Raw genomic sequence first — 8,021 nt, forward strand, 5'->3', positions numbered from 1 at the left:
ATCCCGCCAGCTTGGTCACGTAGAAGAACCAGCGAGCTTCCCAGTCAGTCAGAGAGGCTGGGCTTATCTCAAGGCAAAGTGATAAAGAGTGAAAAACTACACCAGACGACTGATTGGCTTCCACGTGTGTACCCATGGACACACACATCCACATAGTACAACACACACACACTCACACACACTCACACACACACACACTCAGTTTCCCAGGCTCACCACCCTCAGCTCAGGCTTCCAGGGGCCGACCTCTGCCCCCTCTCGTCTTCCTGTGGTAACTGCACTTGCCTCAGTTCCCAGGCCTCTCTGTGTGATGGGGCTGTAGATGCAGGCTCTGGGCCACTCCCACTCTCCCTACCTGGCCCTGTTTCACCACCTCCAGACTCTTCTGTTCCACCCCTCCAGCCCAACCTCCAGTCAGCAGCCAAAGGAGCCTGGACGACAGGTCCTGCTAGGTAATCCTCATTTCCAATGATCTCTGTCCTTCACATGAAGAACCCAAGTCATTTGGATGGCCCCAACAGACCCTGTGTGACCTGGTCCCCCCACTTCTCTGACCCCACCTCCTGCCCTCCATTCCACACTGTCCTCCAGCCACTGTCTTCCTCCTGGTCTACAAGCACAGTCCTGCCCCAGGGCCTTTGCACACGACATTCCTGGTGCCCATGGTTTTCTGTCCCCTCACTTCCTCCAAGTCTTTGCTCAGAGGTCTCCCCTTCTCTGTAGCGTCTGTTCACGCTCGATGTTGACAGTGTCTTAGTGGAGTCAGCAAGCCCAGAGTGACAGGACTTGGTAAGAGAATGATTTAAAGAAATAAAAATCAGGGGCCAGGGAGATGGCTCTGTCAGTGATGCGTCTCTAGTGGTGGCTGGAAGACCCGAGTTTAATCCCCAGCAGCCGTGTAGAAATCCAGGTTTGGCAGAATGTGCCTATAATCCCAGGATCAGGGAGGAGCTCTGGAGGTCAGCGCCGGCCAGAATAGTGAAGAAGGTTAGTTCTGCGTTGTGAGAGATCTTGACTCAAAAAAATAAAGTAAAGTTCAATAGAGGCCCTCTGTCCTACACACACACACACACACACACACACACACACACACACGCACACACGCACACATACACATACACCCATGCACACACATGCCAGACACACACATGCATAAACACTTGCACAGTGAGACACATCACACACACATACACATGCACAGAGAGATACCAGACACACACACACATACATACACACATGCCACACATACACACAGACATGGACACACACACACAGAGTCACACATGCCACACATGTGGACACGGACATACACATAGAGAGACACATCACATACATACACACACAGAGAGACCCACCACACACATACACACAGAGACACACCACACACATACACACAGAGACACACCACACACATACACACACGCAGAGAGATACACCACACACATACACACACGCGCACAGAGAGACAACCACACACACACACACACACTGGCTTCAATGACTTAGGCCCTACTGGCTCTGTGGCAGCGAGGCCAATGGGCTCAGAGGTGGCTTCATCTCTAGGTCCAGTCCAGTGCTTCCCCGTGCAGGTGCACACGTGTGCATACAGAAGGAGGTGTGAGAGTGTGCACAGCACACTGATGGCTCCCAGGCTTAGGTGTTCCATGGTGGCCGTGTGAGTCTCCTGCCCTCTAAGGATCACTGTGTCCTCCTAGGGTGAACAGGGTCTGGAGTGGAGGTCTGTGAGGGCGGAGGCAGGGAGGCTATGGCCTCTGCGCCTCTTGGCTGGGAACTCTATCGGGATTCTAGTTGGGAAGTGAGGACCTGGGAACCATGCTTGTCCATGTTGGCCTGGTTCTGTCACCTGTGTCTCTTCCTCTTGCCACCCTGCTCCTCTCCCCTGTTGTCCTCCAGGGTCTCCCTCCTCCTTGCCTTATCTGCTGCACCCTCTGCCAGGTGCTTAGTGAGTCTCACTGGTTTCCATCTTTGCCCTTCTCGAACACCTGACCACTCCTCTCTCGGCCTTTCTCACCCTTTTCTGCTCTCAGCTTTCTTTCTCCCCGTCTGTCGGTCGGTCTGTCTGACCAGTTGTATCATCTCTCTCTCTCCTCACCTGCCTGTCCTGGGTCCTCATCCCTTCTTCAACAGCCCCGTCTGTCCCCACCACCTTCTTTGTCTCCCTCAGCTTTCCGGGAAGGCCGCGGTGATTTATGAACTGTGGACAGGGCCAGCTGCGGGTGCGGGAGGCCCCGATTACGGTTTCCCGGAGGAAGCTGCCTGCTTGGGATGGCAGGGTGACAGCGTTTACAGAGCAGCTCCAGCTCAGAGCGCGCCTGTCAGCCCGAGACGGATGGAGTGCTGGAGAAGGCCGGTTACTTCATTCACACCTCCACGGGCAAACAATAAAACACTTACGCACGGCCTTGACACAGGCAGAGGCCTCCCCAAGAACATTCCCAGCCAGGCCCAGGGGTCAGAGCTTGGGTAGCAGGGACAGGTGGTCCCAGATATCCACCAAGCCACAACCAAGCCCAAAGCCTCCAACCTGGCTCCTGCTTGGGCTCTGAGGCTATAACTGGATCGGCTGCTTCTTACTCTGGGCCTCAGTTTCTTCATCTGGGAAGTGGGATATGACAAAGGAGAAAAGTGCCACATAAAGTCACCATCAGCACCAGGTGAACAGTGACATCCTTCTAAGGAAAGCAGGCATCTAAGCCAAGGTGGCCAAGGACCGAGCAGTCCACCTTCTTCCCGGAAACCCCTTCCCTCAGGCACCCAGTGGAATGGCCATTCACGTGGATGCATCACACAGGAACGAGCTCTCCTGGACAAGGCAAGGACTGCAGAAGCTAACACACGCAGCCAGGCTTGCTGTCAAGAGGGACAGGCTGCTGATGGCTCCCTCACCTAGTGAGGAAACAGGTTTCCTACCTCTTCAAACGTCAGGGTCTTCAACTGTGAGATGGGACAGATGCTACCTGACTTGAAGGGTGGCTGCGAAGGTTAACAGAGAGGATTCAGATACCGTGGTCGCTAATCCAGTAAAGAACCTACTGTGTGCACAGCTGGGGATCCAGGAGGGGTCCAAGCGCCCGTGAGGCTTGCAGAGTGGGGGACTTCAGGCTTGGGATGTTGGAGATGACACAATGAAGTGTGGGGTGGAATTGGGGTACCTGTGATCTGATAGTCAGGGAGGACCTCTGCCTGCCACGTGGCTTTTCTACCTGGGGGGCACAACTCTCACCAGGCTCCTCCATCTTCATGCCTGTGGACAAGGAGGCCACAAGAAACAGCTCCCTCCTTTAGCATCAGCCAGGAGCTGAAGTCCCCTCCTCCATCCCTTCAGCCTGGCCTGGCCTCAGTGTTCCCTCACTCTTTTGCTCAGTCAGGTTAGCCTGAGGTACAAAGCAAGGTGCTTGCTGGCCCCTGAGGATGCAGTCAAGGGACAAGGAATCCTCCACCCTTACTGGGTCATAGGACACAGGGTTATCAGATGTCGTAGACAGTAAATATGACAAAGATCAGGCCCCCGGGGGAAGGGCAAGGTGGCATGATTCAGGAGTGTGCCTTGCCTTCAGCATAAGGATTCTAACAGTGGGCAGCTGACCTCCAATACAACCACATCCTGAGGGGCTTTCTGGAAGCCAGGGAAATGGTTTTGGTTCCTTCTCCTGAGACCTCCCATCTGAAAGGTGCCTACTGAGGCCCCAAAATAGCCAGGCAGCAACAGAAAGGGTGGCCAGGCTAAAAGCTTGCAGCTGGAGTGGAGCCAGGGGGGTGGGGTGCTGATCTGGAGCTGCTAAACCAGGTGAGCAGGATTCAGCTTCCCGTGGCTGAGGAAAGCAGAGAGCCTCCTTGGAGAAGACAGCAGAGGTGTGGAGCCTGGAACGAAAGTCCAGCGTGCTAGCACTCTGAGAGGCCAGAGACACACCACAATTTCAAGAGTTTCACAGGCACACAAGCCTGGGGAGGGCAGAGGCTGTTCTAAGTGTTCCCAGCAGGGCAGCAGGGAGCTGGGATGCAAACCCCTGTTTGCTTGCCCCTGCAGCATCACAAGAGATTCCGAGGTGCGACACATGTGAGCCTAGAGAGATGGTTCAGTGGCTGCTCTTTTAAAGGACCTGAGTTCGGTCCCCAGCACCTGCCAACTGCTTGTAATTCCAGATCAAGGTGGGGATTTGATACCCCATTCTGGTCTCCATAGCTACCTGCATAAGTGTGTTGTAACACACGCACGCGCGAGCACGCGTGCGCGCGCGCACACACACACTAAATCTGTAAAAACAAAAAGAGCCAGGCATGGTGGCCCATGCCTTTGATACCAACACTCAGGAGGTAGAAGAGGTAGTGGCAGATGGATTTCTGTGAGTTTGAGGCCAGTCTGTCCAACATAGCAAGTTCCAAGACAGCCAGGGCTATATAGTGAGTGAGACCCTTCCTCCGTGTGTGTGTGTGTGTGTGTGTGTGTGTGTGTGTGTGTACGGGTCCAGGGAACCATGCAGGGTTGGGGGAAGAACATGTTTCCTTCCTCATCATGCCGAGGCACTCGCTTTGTTCTGAGCACCGGCCACCTGCACCTGACCATCATTTCTCTCCACCGCAACCAGTGGCTTCCCCCTCACTGAATGGCCTTTATCACCATGTACTGCATGTTCTCAACTGTTCTGGACACAAGCTGAGGGCAGAGGTGAGAGGGTGGGGAAGAGAAGTGTCCGGAAGCTGGAGGCATGACTCCACCCTCCAGTATCCCTTGGTTCTCTCCCTGCAGCTCGGCAGACAGAGAAGCCACTCTCAAGAAGTCCACCAGGTTAAAGAGCCATAGAGCACGGTCCACAGTCACTACAGGAGTCAGGATGGAGTGCTGGGCACAGGGCTCTCTGGGAATTGGGGACTGCTGGAAGTGTCCAGTCCTTCCTGGCCTCTAGTGACCACTTGTCTGTAGGGTGTTGCTGTGTAGCAGCCCGAGGGTGTTCTGCCTGGTCCTTCCAAACACACGAATGTCTCTATAAAGTCTATTCTAGACATCTCATCCCTCCCGTGTCCTGTGACAAGATGACAGCCCCACGGCCTATCACCCACAAAGTCCCCACCTCACTGACCACACTGTCATGCCCTCTCTCCACGGACACCACAAGGTGAGGAGAGAGAGACTTCCTTGGAGCAGGCTTCACGTACACAAGGCCACCGTGACCGTGATTGTCAGAGTGCCATTGGAGGTACCCCATGAGTTCAGGATGAATGGGGATGAGGGAAGCACAGAACCCAGGCATGGAGAGGGTCTGAGCGAGAGGCAGAGGCTGGCTGGGGCAGAGTGCCCATGCAGGGGTGCAGCTCAGAGGCCCATGGTGGTCTGCAGGCCTGTAGAGACAGTGTCTGATGGAGGTCGGAGGGGGAGGAGGAAGGAAGGCGTCTGGGTGATCCTTCACTGAGATGGATGGTTCTAGCAACAGCCCAGACAGGACCGCCCACCCCTGTGGGCTCTGCACAGTGACAACTCCTGCCCAGACTTGATGGGAGGCTGCTGGCTATGTCTGCCCCCTTGGCCCTGGGAGGGGGTAGGGCATTTCTCAAAGTTGGGGTCCAGAGGCTTCTCCACTGGCCCTCACCACACACATATACACATGAGAGTGGGGGAGACAAACAGACAGACAGACACACACACACGAGGGTGGGGGAGACAGACAGACACACACACATACAGAGAGAGAGAGAGAGAGAGAGAGAGAGAGAGAGAGAGAGAGAGAGAGAAGAAGAAGAAGAAGAAGAAGAAGAAGAAGAAGAAGAAGAAGAAGAAGAAGAAGAAGAAGAAGAAGAAGAAGAAGGAGTGTGCCTCTTTTCTCCACGGGAACTCAAGGGGGAACACTGGCCCTGCCAGACCCTCTGTACTGTCAATGCCCCCTCCACAAAGAAGCCCTTACCAACCAGTCTCCCTTCACCTCCTTCCCGTTCACCCTCAAGGTTCTCGCATGCGCAGATCATTCCCCCTCACTCAACGCCTCCATAATCTGGTACAGCTGAAGTCCGATCCACCTTTGCTAGGCACTGTGGTTTGAGCCACTCTGAATGGCAGACTCTTCCTCTGGCAAATAGAGAAAAGAGACGGACAAGCCTGAAGATGGGAACTTGATCCCAGATCTGTTACTTCCTAGGGCTGAACTTCAGTTTCTGCATCTGACAACTAGAGACACAGAAGACACTGTCCTCCACAGAGGACAAGTGAAGCACTCGTGGGAAGGGAGGGCTTGGCCACAGAAGGAATCAGGGGAGAGCCACGTGGGCCTGAGTAATTACCTATCTACACCAGTAACCACAGGACCCAAGACCCTGGGCAGGGGCTCAGTGAGGGGTCTATTTCAGGCCCCTTGTGTTAGGACAGGGGATGGGGGTTGCTCTGGCATAATCCCAGAAGTCCAATGAGCTCAACAGCCTGTCCCCCATCTTTCCATCCCCCTTGGCTTGTGAGTCTCAGAAGAACTGATCTTGTGTTTTTCCTTCTGTAAAACAGCGCCCTACACACCAGTCTGCAGTCATTCTGGTCCATCCACCTAACTACCTCATCCATTCATCTCCTCCATCCATCGTCCATCATCCATCCATCTAACCACACACCTGTGCCCCATCCCATCTATCCATCCATCCATCCATCCATCCATCCATCCATCCATCCATCCAACTGTTCATCCATTCACTTCTATACCTCTGTCCATCTCATCTATGCATGCATCCACCCATCCATCCATCTCATGTATTATTCCTCTGTCCACCCCTCTTCCATCCCTTCCATCTACCTCATGCATCTGTCTAACTGTCTCATCTACCCATCTATCCATCCATACACCCCTTCCTATTTGTCTACCCATGAATCATAGGTCCATCCATCTACTTAGCCACTCCCTCAATCACCTATCTATTTAATTTACCCTGCTCATTTACCCACCTGTCTAACCATCCATAATCTCTCCATCTTATGGTCCTCACCCACCCACCTATGCGTTTGCACACCTACCTATTCACTTGCACACAAACCTATTTGCTTGCACACCTATCCAGCCACCTAGGCATCCACTGGTGAATGCACTTTTTATGGAAAGGAATAGAAGCAACAGTCAAATCTCTGAGGTAGGAAAAAAAATTGATTTTGAGAGTTTGAAAGAAAAGCCATTGGGTAGAAGATGATCTGGGCAAGATGGTGGGAAGGAGAGCTGGCCAAGGAGCCATGGACAGGAGTACTGTTCCCCACAGAATAATGGAAGATGTGAGTTTGAGGCTCCAAGTCAAACCAGTAAAACGTGGAGGCCACAAGGTGAGCAGAGGCTGCAAGAAGCCTGGACCATTAGGCCATTCTACAGTAGCCCCATCCCTACTCCAGGGGACTCAGCTGTCTTGGCAAGGACTAGAGGTGACACTGGACATTGGGAGTCAGATTTGGAGCATGGTCTGTGTGGCCTCCTGGTTATGATTCCTCCTGGCATAATGGATGAAGTCTGTACTTCACACACTGCTGAGGGGAGCAAGAGGAAGGATGGCTTGCGGTGCCCGGGCAAGGTGCCCAGCGCTGTAGTTGGAAGCTGAAGAAATCCAGGGGGCGGGGCTGCAGCAGTCAGTGCAGGGAAGGAATGGAAATGAGTATCGTGACCAAGAGGGCCTGGCAGGTGGGCAGGTAGGATGGGAGGGCCATACTCTGGGGCCACTGGGGCAAAACCCTGGGGTCAGAGCTTTTGATGGCAGCAAGAAGTAGGTGACAGTCGTGTGGGACAGTCTTGGCTCATCATACCGGCAGGATAAAGGGACACTTTCCCAGTGAGATGTTCCCTAAAAGTCCTATCTGCTCCCGGCCCCACTGTACTGGTGCCTTGTTCAGAGGGGCATCATTGTGGTGGAGTTTGGAGAAGGGTGGCCACAGGAAATCTGGTCAGAGACAGCTGCCAACCTCATGGCTAAACGAGGGTGACTGAGGATAAACTAGAGAATGTTCCTCTTCCACTCTTGGCCTCCCTGGTTATTAAAAAGGACTCAAAGCT

Source organism: Microtus pennsylvanicus, chromosome 13, assembly GCF_037038515.1.
Source record: "Microtus pennsylvanicus isolate mMicPen1 chromosome 13, mMicPen1.hap1, whole genome shotgun sequence".
Taxonomy (NCBI): Eukaryota; Metazoa; Chordata; class Mammalia; order Rodentia; family Cricetidae; genus Microtus; species Microtus pennsylvanicus.